Raw genomic sequence first — 16,468 nt, 5'->3', positions numbered from 1 at the left:
GGTTCAAAATGGTTGCTCTAGTGCACTGGGGTTTGAGATCTGTCCTCCAAATCACTGCAGCGATTATATATATATATATATATCTGTATAATAACAAGTGCGCTGTCTTTTCCGTTCTGTACCACATCATGGATCGTTATTGTGTTACCTGTTTGAGAATGTGGGCAATAATCCTTCCACTATCAGTGCACTAGATCGGCAATTTTGAAAAGAGCTGTCAGGATGTTAACAATGAAAAGTTACAGGTTCGGTATTTAAACAGTTGTAGCAACACGTGAGGACTGACACGCTAAATCTCTGGGAAACCCGCTGCTTACTCTTTAAAGTACTGTAGGTCTAAGGAAAGGTCATGTGTCTGTGAGGAACCCGTTGCATTGGCTAGCTTTACAACTCATTCTCATTGTCAGTTTACAGCCTTGGTGTGGCAGAACAGCGGTAAAAATGTCACATTATTATTGGCTTGTTTGGTTTCATTTAAAACATCTTAAAGGGAATTACAAGGAAAATGCAATTATCTGCACACCCCTTTGATGACTCTTTTACTGCCCCGACTGTAGAGAGACTCCAGCAGCTCGGGTGTTTAGAGATTGGCAATCCACTGAATTTATAAAGTGCCCTGACTCGACAGTGCAAAGATCAAACTCTTCAAATCTCTTATTATAACTCTCTTTTCGCAGTCTCTCTCAACACCTTTTCCTGCAGTCTCTCATGCTTGTATGTTTTTTTTGTGTCATTTCAAAAACTCTATATATTATTATTATTATTGTTATTTATTTCTTAGCAGCTGCCCTTATCCAGGGCGACTTATAGTCGTAAACAAAAATACATTTCAAGAATCACAGTACAAGTATATCTTACGTGTTTGTCCATGCACAACAACACAGTGTTTGGACATATATATTTCTCAGAAAAAGCAAAGGAGGAGGAGATTTTCAACATTTTCTATTGCTACTGCTAGTGTACAGAGCTGTACCGATCACTGATGGAGCCCTGTGCGAGATATAAATGCAGCCCCCCCACCCCCATCTTTGTAAATGTCCAATGGAATGCATCAATAGAAACGAAACCTTGAGCCTACAAATGTACTTTTCTTGCCTTCAGTGATACAAAGTCATTGATGACATGGTCATAGTTCAGAGAGTTGGCCAATGCAAATTTAGTGGATATAATGGCTAGATTGGACAAGTGTGCTTGGACCATGGAGGTTCGGAGATCTTTTTTTTTTTTTTTTTTTTATCAATTTCAGCTTTCTGAAAGTGCATTGGATTGTTGGGAACTTCCAAATAAATTACCTGCCTGCTTGAAAACGTCTACTGTTAGATGGATGGGAAAATGTTTATTTGCATGTAAAGAATTATATTAAGTGAAGACTGGAACTAAGTTTTAGGCTACCAATAATCATTATAATAATTACAATTCATAGTAGAAGATGCTGAATTGGAACATTCTGCCAATCTCTCTGTTGGGTAGATTGTCTATGAAAGGTTCCCAGCCCAGAATAAAGAAAAGGAGACTCTCACTCTCTAAACTGCATGTAGGAGGACTATCCTTCCCTGTTCTTGTGGCAGGATGGCTCGCAGTGGTGACGTGTGGTGACGTCACGGACCAGGAAGTAACTGAAACCAAAGCAATGGATGGGTGGGTGAAGCTGAACGCATCGGCGGTCAGCGTATTTAATAAATCAAACAAAACAAATGATTTTAACAAAACAACAAAACAAAAGGGCACGAGGGCCAAACGAATCAGACAGACAAACAAGTAAGTGTTGTGCTGGCTAATCCAGCACGTTTTAGCAATTTTTAATTTCTGTCTCCTCTCTATCTCCCCGTACCTCCTCTCTGCACCCAACCCCCTCAGCACAGACAGCTGCAGGTTCTTATACTCTGGCCAAGGGGTTAACTGGCTGTTAATTATCTTATTACCCCTCGGCCACAGTCTGCACGCGTTTGGTAAGGATGCATGACTGTCAGCTAGTTAAATAATCAGTAGTTGATCAGTCACGCATCCTCACAGGGTTTTTAAATATACATATAAAAAACAATAACAAAAGACGCTGCACTTTTATCCGCACCGCAAACAAATACAAATAACAATAAATAGGGGCGGGACACTCCGCCACAGTTCTTAAGAAATATTATTTGGCTGCAAGGCTATATTTGGTGCAATACTGGATTTGACACAGCACAGCCAGTCACAATACAATTTAGCAAAGGAACTCTTTCAGTTCTTTCAAATAAGACAAGTCCTCAAAATGACCACTCTATAGCATACACACTTATATTATTGCACACATTTGTTTTACTTATTATTCATCAGCCAATCGGCACCCCCCTCAGGTCAGCGCCCTGTGCAGCCGCACTGCTTACACCCCCCTTGGTTTGGACCTGCTAGTGTATAGTTGCTGTTGAGTTTGTTGGCAGGACTCATAAAATTATTATAATAGATCAGGAGTACTCAACAGGCGGACTCCGGTCCGAATCTGGACCGCAAGTACATTTTGACCAGACCGTCTGGTCATTTTCCAATCTATGTTTTTACTTGCATTCACATTGGAAATGCTGTGAATTTTTCAGACAGCATAGTTCTTATGAGAGTGTGGTGCGCGAGGGCACAGTAGGTGTGTCTCTGTGATAGTAAGTAGCAGATACTCAGGGCATACTTTGAATGACACAAAATGTTCAACAGTATTAACAGCTCAATTGAAGTTCGCTGCTGTGGCGTCAACATATCCCTTAATAAAACAACCGTCATTAGTAATTTTTTTGAAAATACACAATTAAGATACGATTTTCATATCTATGGTATGAGTTCAGAAGACCTCGGCCACGACAGATATGCTGATTGTATTGGCGATGGTCAAATTCTGCGATCCAAGTCATGCAGTTAAAACACATGCAGTTAAAATGTTTCCTGTCTTAAGTATCTGCATATCACATTATGTGTGCGGATATTCATTCTCCATGACTAAAGTTGATTAATATCAGCGTTCTGTTCTGACTGATCTGTGCATCTCTGTGTTGCTCTTGCTGAGCTCAGCTGTAACTCAAGGCCCTTCAGGACTTGACATGTCTCTCACTTGCTGTGAGTATTAGCTGATTATACAGTGGCTCTCAAAAGTATTCACCCCCCTTGGACTTTTCCACATTTTAATTGTGTTACAACATGGAATCAAAATGGATTGAATTAGGAGTTTTTGCCACTGATCAACACAAAAAAAGTCCATAATGTCAAAGTGAAAAATAAAATCTACAAATTGTTCTAAATGAATTACAAATACAAAACAGAAAATAATTGATTGCATAAGTATTCACCCCCTTGAGTCGATATTTGGTAGAGGCACCTTTGACAGCAATTACAGCCATGAGTCTATTTGGATAAGTCTCTACCAGCTTTGCACATCTGGACACTGCCATTTTTGCTCATTCTTCTTTGCAAAATTGCTCAAGCTCCGTCAAGTTGGATGGGGACCTTTGGTGAACAGCAATTTTCAACTCTTTCCACATATTCTCAATTGGATTGAGGTCCGGGCTTTGACTGGGCCACTCCAGGACATTGACCTTTTTGTTTTTAAGCCACTCCAGTGTGGCTTTGGCTGTATGTTTGGGGTCATTGTCCTGCTGGAAGATGAATCTTCTCCCAAGTCCCAGGTCTCTTGTAGACTTCAGCAGGTTTTCCTCCAGGATTTCTCTGTACTTTGCTGCATCCATTTTGCCCTCTAACTTCACGAGCTTTCCAGGCCCGGACGCAGAGAAGCATCCCCATAGCATGATGCTGCCACCACCATGCTTCACGGTAGGGATGGTGTTCTCAGGATGATGTGCGGTGTTAGGCTTGCGCCAAACATAGCGTTTAGCGTTAAGGCCAAATAGAATCTTCTTCCACTTGGTCTCAGAGTCTCCCACATGCCTTCTGGCAAACTCTAGCCGAGATTTGATGTGAGTTTTTTTCAACAATGGCTTTCTTTTTGTCACTCTTCCATAAAGGCCAGTTTTGTGAAGCACCTGGGCTATTGTTGCCGTATGCACAGTGTCTCCCAGCTCAGCTGTGGGAGACTGTAACTCCTTTAGATTTGCATAAGCCTCTTGGTGGCCTCCCTGACGAGTGCCCTTCTCGCCCGGATACTCAGTTTTTGAGGACGGCCTGTTCTAGACAGATTCACAGTTGTGCCATATTCTCTCCATTTCTTAATAATGGACTTTACTGTGCTCCGGGGGATATTCAATGCCTTGGAAATGTTCTTATATCCTACCCCTGATTGGTGCTTTTGAAGAACCTTATTCTGTATTTGCTTTGAATGTTCCTTCATCTTCATGATGTAGTTTTTGTTAGGAAATGTACTAACCAACTGTGGGACCTCCCAGAGACAGGTGTATTTAACCTGAAATCATGTGAAATACCTTAATTGCACACAGGTGGACTCCATTCAACTGATTATGTGACTTCTAAAGACAATTGGTTGCACCAGAGCTTATTTAGGTGTGTTATAGCAAAGGGGGTGAATACTTATGCAATCAATTATTTTCTGTTTTATATTTGTAATTCATTTAGAACAATTTGTAGATTTTATTTTTCACTTTGACGTTATGGAATTTTTTGAATCAGTGGCAAAAACTCCTAATTCAATCCATTTTGATTCCATGTTGTAACACAATAAAATGTGGAAAAGTCCAAGGGGGGTGAATACTTTTGAAAGCCACTGTAAATGCACTGAATGTAAAATTACTGTATTTTTTATTATTTGTAAGGTGTTTTTATTTTGAATTCACCTGAAAGAGAAAGCACACTGATTTCTCAGTTCACTTTTCTTCTTCTTGTGCTTTAGTTTTGTTTGCTACAATTTGCTTTGTTTTTGCAACGGTGAAACACAATGTTTGGCTCTGCTAATGTAACAAGGGTAGCTTAAGTTAAATATATGGATGCTGACAGGTGGGGAAGCAGTACAGGACCTTCGTTGTAGGCAGCATAATTTAATGCTGTATTGATAGTTACCAGCCTATCATTCTAATTCCAGGTCTGGTTTTCTTTACGACCCCGTAGCTAGCCGGAGGGTGCGAGATCTCACTTAGGGGATCTCGCGAGAATGTTAATGTAGAAGCTACGTGCAGTGTTTTCCTGTACCGTGCATTTATGAGAAGCCCTGTTAAACGTCCCTCCCGATGTGTTTTAATTGCAGGTGAGAACGTAATTTAGTATAGCGAAGGCATACTGAGGTGTTTTGGGGATGGGGATATTGTTATAATGTGTCATACCGCATTTGTGGCTGCGATTTGAAATATGTGTTCGGGATAATGACGGACGCACGGGGACTCGCAGACCAAATTGTAAACAAAGAAAACGTAATTTGTGACATGTTCTTTGAGTAAGAGGGTATAACGATGATTTATTAGTTAATACTGCTTGAAATTCTGTAACAATAGTCTAGTAGAGAGTTTGTATTTCACTTTATGCTTTTGTTTCTGCGTGTTAAAAGTGAAAGTAAAGTGCATGGACAACGAGATCTCACTTAGGGGATCTCGCGAGAATGTTAATGTAGAAGCTACGTGCAGTGTTTTCCTGTACCGTGCATTTATGAGAAGCCCTGTTAAACGTCCCTCCCGATGTGTTTTAATTGCAGGAGGACAAAATAAAGAGCCATTGAACTGACCAGCAAGCTTGGGAGTGTCGTGTTAAACCAAGCTACACACTTTCACACAACGCAGAGCATCTGAATGGGTGGAGCCAGGCCCAGGAGTACTGCATGATAGACAGTCTGTAAAGTAGCCACCACCCTGACTTGACAGTAGTTTATATTTAAAGGGGAATTTTAAAGTAGAATAGCCCCAGTTTGCTATACCTTGTTTAGCCAGTAGGTTAATATATATATATAACTCAGCCAGCTATATAATCGACCCTAAGTAAGGCTTACGTATTAGTGAACCCTGTTTACTGATATAGCCACGTTAATGAGTAGGGGTTACATTTTTTTTCTGGTGCCGTGACCCGGATAGCTGGCACTATAGTTATTAGGGGTTAGTAATAGTTTATTAAATAAATAAATAAATAAATAAATAAATAATTAAATAATTTTATTTATGGAGCCGTCCCAGTCCACCTCCACCCAGCCAAAGATGTTCACCCCAGCGAGACAGGAACTACTGGCAGCACCATTTGCAGATTACTCAGTAACCATGGAGACGCCGCAGGGACAAGGACCTTTACCTTATTCAGATCACATGACCCCTCCTGCCCATGGAGGAGCAGTCATGCCCTACACGAGCCAAGGGCCAAGCCATCTGGGGAGCCCCGCCACCACTATACACCAAGTAAAGGGCGTCCCGATCTTTAGTGGGGGGGCGGACTGCCGACTGGATATCGAAGATTGGATTAAAGATGTCCAGTATTTGTTAGAAGCCTCCTCTGTTCCCTCCACACTGCAGTTCTCCACCATTGTGAGGCACTTGGGGGGTGGTGCAAGAAAGTTGGTCCTGAACCTGCCCCTAAATGAGCAGTATATGGCCAGGGTCTTCGAAGAGTTGAGGGCGGAATATAGTGATTGCCATTTGTCTTTCGACCCAATGGCAGATTTCTACGAGAGGCGGCAGAGACCCCAGGAGACAGCCACTGAGTATGCGATCGAATTAGAAGCTCTGCTGCGCACCATTGAAGAAAGGATCTATCACAACCGCCCCTTTCCTGACCGGGACTATAAGCTTACCCAGCAGTTTATGAGGGGCGTGAAAGATAGGGAAGCCAGAGAAAGGATAGCCCCGATGCGGCCCCGGTATATGAAGTTCAGGGAGCTTCAGGCAGAACTGCGACAGTTGACGCGGGAAAGGATGTCTTCGGGGGGCAGCAACAAACCTCGTAACGCTCAGAGCTTACCCCAGATGGCTAAGGAGGCTGGCCCTGCCCGGGGGCAGTCCACTACTACCGCCCCAGAGGCTGGGCTGTCGCAGGAGCAGGCTATACTGAATCTCTCGGCTCTTGTTCAAGAGATGGCGGCCAACCAGCGGAAACTTGAAGACAAGATAGGAGGATGGGAGAAGAATTGCACCACCAACATGGCTTATCCGACTAGAGGAGGGAGGGGCTACCCCCGCACACCACCTTACCCCGGGGCTGGAAGGCCTAACGAGCCAGTGGTGTGTTTTAACTGTGGACAGGAGGGCCATATCAAGAGAGGCTGCCGTAACCCAACAGTGCCTGCCCATCCAAAGGGGGCCAGCACTGTAGACCCCCCGCCTTTAAACTAGTTCCTCCCCCTACTGCGGAGCGGGTAGAGGGGACGACAAACTTAGGGAGCTCCAGCACCTGGACAACAGAGGCTACACGGCAGCTGTCAGCTAAAGGGAGCCCGTGGAAGGAAAAGAGAAACCCTGTGCACACCCTTGTTGGCCCAACAAACGAAGACCACATCCGGGTGTGTGGCGTAACTTGCACTGCCCTGATTGACTCTGGGTCGCAGATAACATCTGTGACTGAAGACTTCTGGCAAAGGCATCCCGAGTTGAGGTCACGGAAGCCCGAAGAGGTCAACGTAGATATCGAGGGGGCAGGTGGCCAGAAGGTACCTCACAAAGGAGTCCTTAAAGTGGACATATCCTTTTTGGGCCAAGTTTACCAGGGAGTTCCAGCATTTGTCGTACCAGCCACCCCATATAGGAAGGATGTCCCTGTCCTCCTGGGCACAAACGTGATCAGAGCTAGTAAAGAAGACCTAATGAAGCGCTGGGGTAGGGGATTCTCCCGCAAGGTGAAAGAGAAGTCTGCGGCCTGGCATGCAGCATATCAAAGGGTGACTGCACGAAGAGCATCTTGCCACCAGCACCGGGTGGGTTGTGCCCGTTACGTGGGGAGTAAAGCATTAACGATAGGACCTGGACAGCAGATGGATGTACCAGTTCACGCCCCTTGGTCGACAGGGTGGAGCCCATACACTGTGCTCCTCGAAGGCACACAGGACTGCCTCCTCCCCGATGGCCTGGGGGTGGGAAGGTCAGTGGCAGATGTAAAAAATGGGAAAACCGTAGTCTGTGTGTACAACCTGGGACGATTGCCTGTAGAGGTGAAAAGAGGCTGCCAGCTTGCAGAAATGTCATTGGTGGAGCGAATAATGCCCATGGAACACTCTCAACTAGTTGTGCCCAAAGGAAATGCAACCCCGACGGAAGCCACGATGGAAGACCAAACCCTGCCTGAGGTGAGCTTGGATGAGGCGGCCCTTCAGAACGAGACCCAAGTACAGAAATTAAAGGAACTACTTTGTCGACATTCTGACGTGTTCTCCAAGAGCGATCTGGATCTTGGATGCACCTCTACGGTGCAGCACGAAATACCATTAGTCGACACCAAACCGTTCCGACAGCCTTATAGAAGGATACCGCCGGCGCAGTATCACGACGTCCGCAAACACCTCCAGGACATGGAAGCAGCAGGGGCAATCGGCCCTAGCAAGAGCCCGTATGCTTCTCCGATCGTGGTAGCCCAAAAGAAAGATGGCTCGATCCGCCTGTGCATGGACTACAGGCAGCTAAACTCAAAGACGGTGCGGGATGCCTTCCCACTGCCCCGGATCGAAGAAGCCCTGGACGCATTGGGCGGAGCAAAGTTTTTTACCACCCTAGACCTCACAGCAGGCTACTGGCAAGTGGAGGTAGCAGAACACGATCGCCACAAGACAGCCTTTACGACTCCAATGAGCCTCTATGAGTGCAATCGAATGCCCTTTGGACTTCAGAATGCCCCGGCTACCTTCCAGAGGCTTATGACCAGCTGTTTGGGGGACCAGAATTTTTCCACCCTCTTACTATACTTAGATGACATCATAATCTTCAGCCAAACATTTGAGGAACACCTTGAAAGGTTGGAGAGAGTTTTCTGTCGTCTGAAGGAGCATGGACTAAAACTTAAGCCGAAGAAATGCCATCTTCTTCGGACCCAAGTCCGGTACCTGGGGCACATTGTGTCAGAGAGAGGGATAGCCACTGACCCTGAAAAGGTGCGACAAGTACAGGACTGGAAGACCCCCGCCAACCGTAAAGAAGTGTTGCAGTTCCTGGGGTTCGCTGGGTACTACCGGCGGTTCATTAGAGGCTTTTCGCAGCTGGCAGCTCCCTTATTCAAACTCACTGGGGGGCCCCAAAAGGGGAAGAAGAAAGCTCGAAGACTGTTGAACTGGCCACCAGCTTTCGAGTGGACTGAAGACTGTGAAAAGGCTTTCAGAGCCCTGAGAGAGAGGCTCACCACCACCCCGGTCCTGGGTTATGCCAACTATAATCTGCCGTTTCTTCTGCAGACTGACGCGTCATTAGAAGGGTTAGGGGCAGTCCTTGCTCAAGTCCAAGACGGTAAAGAGAGGGTGATTTCGTTTGCCGCCCGCCGCCTGTCACCTGCAGAACGAAGGTACCCGGCCCACAAGCTAGAGTTTCTAGCTTTAAAGTGGGCAGTGGCAGAGAAATTCAAGGACTACCTCTATGGACACAAATTTACAGCTCAGACTGATAACAACCCTTTGGCATACGTGACCAGCTCCGCCAAATTGGATGCCACTGGACAGAGGTGGGTGGCTCAGTTGGCCATGTTAGATTTTGACGTCCAATACAGGCAGGGAAGGAGCAACGCCAACGCGGACGCCCTTTCCAGGATGCCCCAGAGCGAGGTCGCGGAGGCCCTCCAAGCAGGCTGCCAGGTGGCAGGCGTCCCCAGACCGCCAGTGGGAGATGATCAGTTGGAGAAGGGACTGGAAGTGATACCCAGTATGTCCCTACAGGAACTACGAAACCATCAGGCCAACGACATTGCCATTTCGAGAGTGTTGTTCCACAAATCCCGACCCAGGGCGCCAAATCCTCTTACTCGAAGGAAAGAGAGTCCAACGGTACGACTGCTACTAAAACAATGGGACCGGCTGGTAATAAAAGATGGAGTGTTATTCCGGAAATCCCGTAGTCCAGAGGGGAATGAGGTGTTGAGGATAGTCCTACCGGAGAGCATGCAGGATGAGGTAATCAGGAAGCTTCACAATGGGATGGGGCACCCCGGAGTCGAGAGAACAACCGACCTAGTTCGAGCACGGGGGTACTGGCCCCAAATGTACACCGCCATCAAGCAGTGGTGCGAGGGCTGTGAACGATGCTGCTTGCGCAAGGTGCCTGCACCAACTGCCCGGGCTCCGCTGACCTCCATCCACACCAGCAGGCCACTGGAACTTGTATGCATCGATTTCCTGACCCTGGAGCGATCCCGAGGAGGATACGAGCATATCCTGGTAGTGACTGACCATTTTACCAGGTACGCTCAAGCCTATCCAACGAAAGACCAGAGAGCCTCCACGGTTGCCCAAGTCTTATGGAAGAGGTATATCTGCCACTACGGGATCCCAGAGAGGATACATGCAGACCAGGGCAGAAACTTCGAGAGTGATCTCATCCGGCAGCTGTGCAAAGTCTTGGGTATCGTGCGCAGTAGAACAACCCCTTACCACCCCCAGGGAAACGGGACCACCGAACGGTTCAACCGCACCCTCCTGAACATGTTGGGCACTTTAAAACCGGAGCAGAAGGTGGACTGGAAGGACCACATTGAGGCATTGACTCATGCCTATATTTGCACCAGGCACGAGTCCACTCAGTACACTCCGTTTCTGCTCATGTTTGGGAGACACCCCAGACTGCCTATCGACCTTATACTTGATACCAGGTCATCCGAGGAAGAATTGGGTTACGAAGACTACGTTGTGCAGTTCCAGAATGTACTACAAGAAGCATACCACCTAGCATCTCTTCACTCCCGTAAAGCTAAAGCTGACCAGAAGAGAAAATACGATGAGAAGGCAACGGAGGTCTATTTTCGGCCAGGGGACCGAGTCCTGGTAGCTAATAAGAGCCAGCGGGGTAAGCAGAAGCTTGGGGACAAGTGGGAAAGGAGACCTCATATAGTAGTGAGGAAGCAGGGAGACCTACCAGTGTATACGCTGAGGCCAGAAGATGGTGGCGAAGAACGCACATTACACCAGAATCTCCTAAAACCTTGCACATTCGTCCCAGAGTTATCTGAAGGAGCCACCACTAGCAGCCAGCCACTCCATCAACAGTCACCCAACGGCGATTCAGAGAGTGAGAGGTCGGACTGGGATGGGGAGGATACCCAGGGGGGGGATGTTGAAAACCATACGGAGGCCTCAGGCGGGGCAAGAGGTAGTGAAGGTAGCCCCGTAGATAGGGAGAGCTTCAATAGCCATACCACTAGTGATCAGTCCCCTGATAGAGTAGGCCCCTCAGAAAATATATTTAGGGATAATGATAGGGACTGGACTGAGACACACGGACATGATTGGGAGGTTTCAGCAGAGGACGATGAACCAGACAACCACACCGAACAAACTCCACCCCTCCCAAGACGGTCACAGCGGGTGCGTCGGGCACCAAATAGACTGTCCTTGGAAAGCCATGTTATAGACCCTAATTCTCTGGAGTACCACAGCAAGATTGCCCGAGGGAGAGAGATTTGGGAACTGCACAAGGAAAAGAAGGGACTGAATTAGTTTAAGCTGGAGAAAATTATTGAAGCCACATGCTATGTAAAATATATTGTGTAAATGACTAAGCCGTCATTCTGTAAACCGGGGGAGGGTGTAACAAGGGTAGCTTAAGTTAAATATATGGATGCTGACAGGTGGGGAAGCAGTACAGGACCTTCGTTGTAGGCAGCATAATTTAATGCTGTATTGATAGTTACCAGCCTATCATTCTAATTCCAGGTCTGGTTTTCTTTACGACCCCGTAGCTAGCCGGAGGGTGCGAGATCTCACTTAGGGGATCTCGCGAGAATGTTAATGTAGAAGCTACGTGCAGTGTTTTCCTGTACCGTGCATTTATGAGAAGCCCTGTTAAACGTCCCTCCCGATGTGTTTTAATTGCAGGTGAGAACGTAATTTAGTATAGCGAAGGCATACTGAGGTGTTTTGGGGATGGGGATATTGTTATAATGTGTCATACCGCATTTGTGGCTGCGATTTGAAATATGTGTTCGGGATAATGACGGACGCACGGGGACTCGCAGACCAAATTGTAAACAAAGAAAACGTAATTTGTGACATGTTCTTTGAGTAAGAGGGTATAACGATGATTTATTAGTTAATACTGCTTGAAATTCTGTAACAATAGTCTAGTAGAGAGTTTGTATTTCACTTTATGCTTTTGTTTCTGCGTGTTAAAAGTGAAAGTAAAGTGCATGGACAACGAGATCTCACTTAGGGGATCTCGCGAGAATGTTAATGTAGAAGCTACGTGCAGTGTTTTCCTGTACCGTGCATTTATGAGAAGCCCTGTTAAACGTCCCTCCCGATGTGTTTTAATTGCAGGAGGACAAAATAAAGAGCCATTGAACTGACCAGCAAGCTTGGGAGTGTCGTGTTAAACCAAGCTACACACTTTCACACAACGCAGAGCATCTGAATGGGTGGAGCCAGGCCCAGGAGTACTGCATGATAGACAGTCTGTAAAGTAGCCACCACCCTGACTTGACAGTAGTTTATATTTAAAGGGGAATTTTAAAGTAGAATAGCCCCAGTTTGCTATACCTTGTTTAGCCAGTAGGTTAATATATATATATAACTCAGCCAGCTATATAATCGACCCTAAGTAAGGCTTACGTATTAGTGAACCCTGTTTACTGATATAGCCACGTTAATGAGTAGGGGTTACACTAACACAGACACATACCAATACAGTAGCTATACAATTCTATGGTTATGGCAGGGAAAGAACTCATGCAGTAACAAATCAGTGAAGAAGGCAGACGAGTAAAAATGAGATCTGATTCCCCCCCAAACTCCAGAACTCTTAAACCAGCTACCTGTGTAAAAACGATATCTTTGTAGCGCTGTGTTTGTTTGTCGGTATGGAGATGGGAGTGACAATGTGCTCTGGACCTTGATCTTGCTGTAACCGGACCTATTGGACCTTCTGTAAAATAATCGAGTACCCCTGTAATAGATGATTCTCCCTCAATGGGATTTCCAATGGTACTAATCTGAAAGATATGACATCATTTAGCTGGCACAAAGCACTTCAAATGTAGAATGAAAGTTAAACTTAGAATCTTCTTCATAACTACCCTGACTGTTTTCATGAATGTTTCCATTATCCCACCTGGGAGGCTTGATCTCCAGCCTCGGCTCTCAAAGGGAGGCTCGGTCAGGGCAGAGTGGAACCTCAAAGCTACATCATACCTACTAAACTCTCTCTCACTCACATGCCCCATCTAGTGAATGCCTGTCTGCCAGTCTGTATTTTAAACGTCATAGCAAATGAAAACCTTGTACTTCTAATTTTGTTACTGAATGCAACAATAAATATAAACTAATGTATTAAATACAGATCTGGCCAAAAATCCAGTCTTGTAAACAGCAATATTAAAAGGTAGTTTTAAAATAATGAAGTTTCCGTTAAAAGGCTTTGTCTTCTGTATATTAACAAACTATGTCATTGAAACGTTTGTTGACTTTTATCGCTATGTTTAGTACTGGTATATATCTTAAATGTTTAACATGATGTATTTTGTCTTGCACATGACTTTTTTATTATTATTAAATTACTATGAAGTTACATTTGTACAGTATAAGTCAGTAAACTATAGTGGAAATTCAAATACTTAAAGCTTTCTATATCAGGGGTATCCAAAGTTGGCCCTTCCACTCCTGGTCTTTGTTCCAATCTTGTTCTAAATTGTTTAATTGAACCAATTAAACCTCAGTCCAGACCCTGAAGCAGTCAATTATGTAATTTTATTTGCCCTCCAGGACTGTGATAGAACACCCCTGATCTAAATGCAAAGTAACGCATTCCATTACATCTAAAGCTTGAAGATCTGTCTTGTGTTTATTATTATTATTATTATTATTATTATTATTATTATTATTATTATTATTATTATTATTATTATTATTAGTAGTAGTAGTAGTAGTAGTAATAGTAGTAGTAGTCGTAGCAGTAGTATGGTTTCTATATTCATTAATGCTACATTATGTTGCATTGTATTTATGCTAATAGATACCAATGTAATGAAGGTTACTCAAGCTAGTCCACTATTCCAGTTTCAAGACATTAACATGCCATTGCAACTATAGGAATATCCTTGTGCTGCTTATGACACATTAGTTCTCCTTTTTTAATGACCACGGCAGGTAAGGTTTAAATTTGTTTCATGTTCTGCTTGAGCAGGCTTCACCTTCAGGGAGGTTAAACAAACCGAACTCTAGCAACACCCCTCATTAAATACTTCATTTCACTTTGTTTTAGATGCTGGGGATCCTTGTAAAAGAAACCCTGCTGTTAGCGTTCCCTTGTTACACTAATGCAAATCAAATACATGTTCATGGCAAGCAGCCCCCTTCCAACTCACATAATTAGGGTTTTTCTCTTACAGTATATCTGCCACCAAGCCTGTGCCCCGAACACTTATATTCAATACTTAACTGTAGCTTTAATTAACTGACTTTAGCTTCATTTAGCTGAAATAATACCTACATTAATTGATTAAATATTAATAAAACTGACAATGTTATTGTTATTTATTTAAAATACATACTTGTGGTATATAGACATTTTTTCTTTTTGTTTCAATTAAGTCTTTTGTTGGCAAAGGGTTATAAAGATCTGAAATGTGTGTAATAAGTATGCAGTAGCTGTGCTACAACCTCCCAAATCTTTAAATTGCCTCTTTGTCTTTTGAATGTCTCAGAGGACTGATGGTTTCATTACCAGAAATGATGTTATTGGACACCTGCATACAAACTGACACATTATTCTCAAAATCCAGTTTCTTCACACAGACGTCGATGACAGCTGAATACAAATGGCGATATTATTTTCTTAAAGAAGGCTAATTAGGCTCATTCAACAGCTGGGACATTTTCAGTTTTGCTTTTACAGCAGAATAATCTTCCCCAATGGCCCCTGACTTCTTTATTAGGATCCTTTGAAAGGTATCAGAATGATGGGACATGCCTACTGTAGGTATGGCAGCCTCTGTATAGTTGCACATTGATTCAGACTTTGTTTTATTAATCAGATTGTTTCCACACAGTGCAGGCTGACTGTCATACACATATGGATAGACATGTGGTCAAGTGAAAACAAGAGATTGCAGAGATTACCTTAAGCTGCTGGCATTCTTAAACACACATCATTCATTCTGATGTAAAACAAGAAAGCTTGACTGAGATTCCAATAGCGTACCCTTATTTGTAATGTTTTGGCAAAGGCATATTTTTCTTTAACTTAAAAAAACAATGCTTCCGTGCCTCGGATTAATTCCCAACAAATTACAAGAGAAACCTCAAGGGATGGACCTGCTATCTAGTCATTTCAAAAGATAATACAATTCAATAAGGTACAACAGCCCCCACTCCCCAAGCACCCCTTTATAGCTTTCAAACCTTTCAGTAGATTACACAGAGATTCATAAATATGAACCCTTATTTTCATGCACACACAAGTTTGGTCTATTTATGATAACGTAAAGACAATAACATTTGTCTTCAAGTGTGAAGTCATATTGAATTATGTTCCTGAAAACATCAACCTGCCACACACAGCACAATCTCTGGTGTGTGTCTTTTGTCACTTAACTGTTGCTAAAAGAAAGCAATTGATAAACAGGCCTCTCTTCTGTAAATTATTGTTCTTGTGGGCCCCTTTTCATGCTGTTATCCAGTGTTATTTATAAGACATGTTCATACAGAGACAAATCTGTCTAAACTTGAAAACTGGCTGTGAAAGGACAGCTGAGGGAGGTGACGTCAGGCCAGAAGCAGGAACTGCAGCACACAGATATTTGGGTGCAACACGCACTGTGGTGCCATTTTTATTTTTTTAACATGTACTTAATAATGTAGCCTAATATTTATGTTTTTTGTGTTTGTTTTAAATAATATTTTAAATAATAAGATCTATTTTACTTTAAATACAATGGGTAATATATTTTGCTTTATATTCAGTATCACTACGAATTGGCTAAAGGTTCTACACTAATTTATTAATCACTGCAAAAACATATAATGGAAATTATAAAAGTTTCAAATGTCACTCCCAGCCCAGCTTCGCGGCATTTATTTTTCCTCATGAAGAGGACATTGTTTGCTTGTTAAATAACTTAACAGCATCGACAATTTCCTAGCTAACTACAGTTACATTATATTTATGTGCAGCCGCGTCTGCCATATTTGCAAATTGTTCCCACTTGTCTCGGCCTTTAACGAAAAGATTTCTGGGACTTCAGCACAAAAACACTTCCGCAGAAGTCAACTGTTTAGTACACTCAGTCGAAGGATGCAGTAAAGCTCCCTTCACTTGTTCCCTAAGGAATTGGGACAACCCTTAAGATGGCAAACATAGTACATCCGCCCCTCAAGGGAAGGTAACGAGTGAGCAAGGGTGTGGTTTGGGGCGCAGCCAGTGTGTGTATGCGGTACTCCTAGCCGGAACTA

Source organism: Acipenser ruthenus, chromosome 3 (assembly GCF_902713425.1).
Source record: "Acipenser ruthenus chromosome 3, fAciRut3.2 maternal haplotype, whole genome shotgun sequence".
Lineage (NCBI taxonomy): Eukaryota > Metazoa > Chordata > Actinopteri > Acipenseriformes > Acipenseridae > Acipenser > Acipenser ruthenus.
This window is presented reverse-complemented; position numbering follows the sequence as displayed.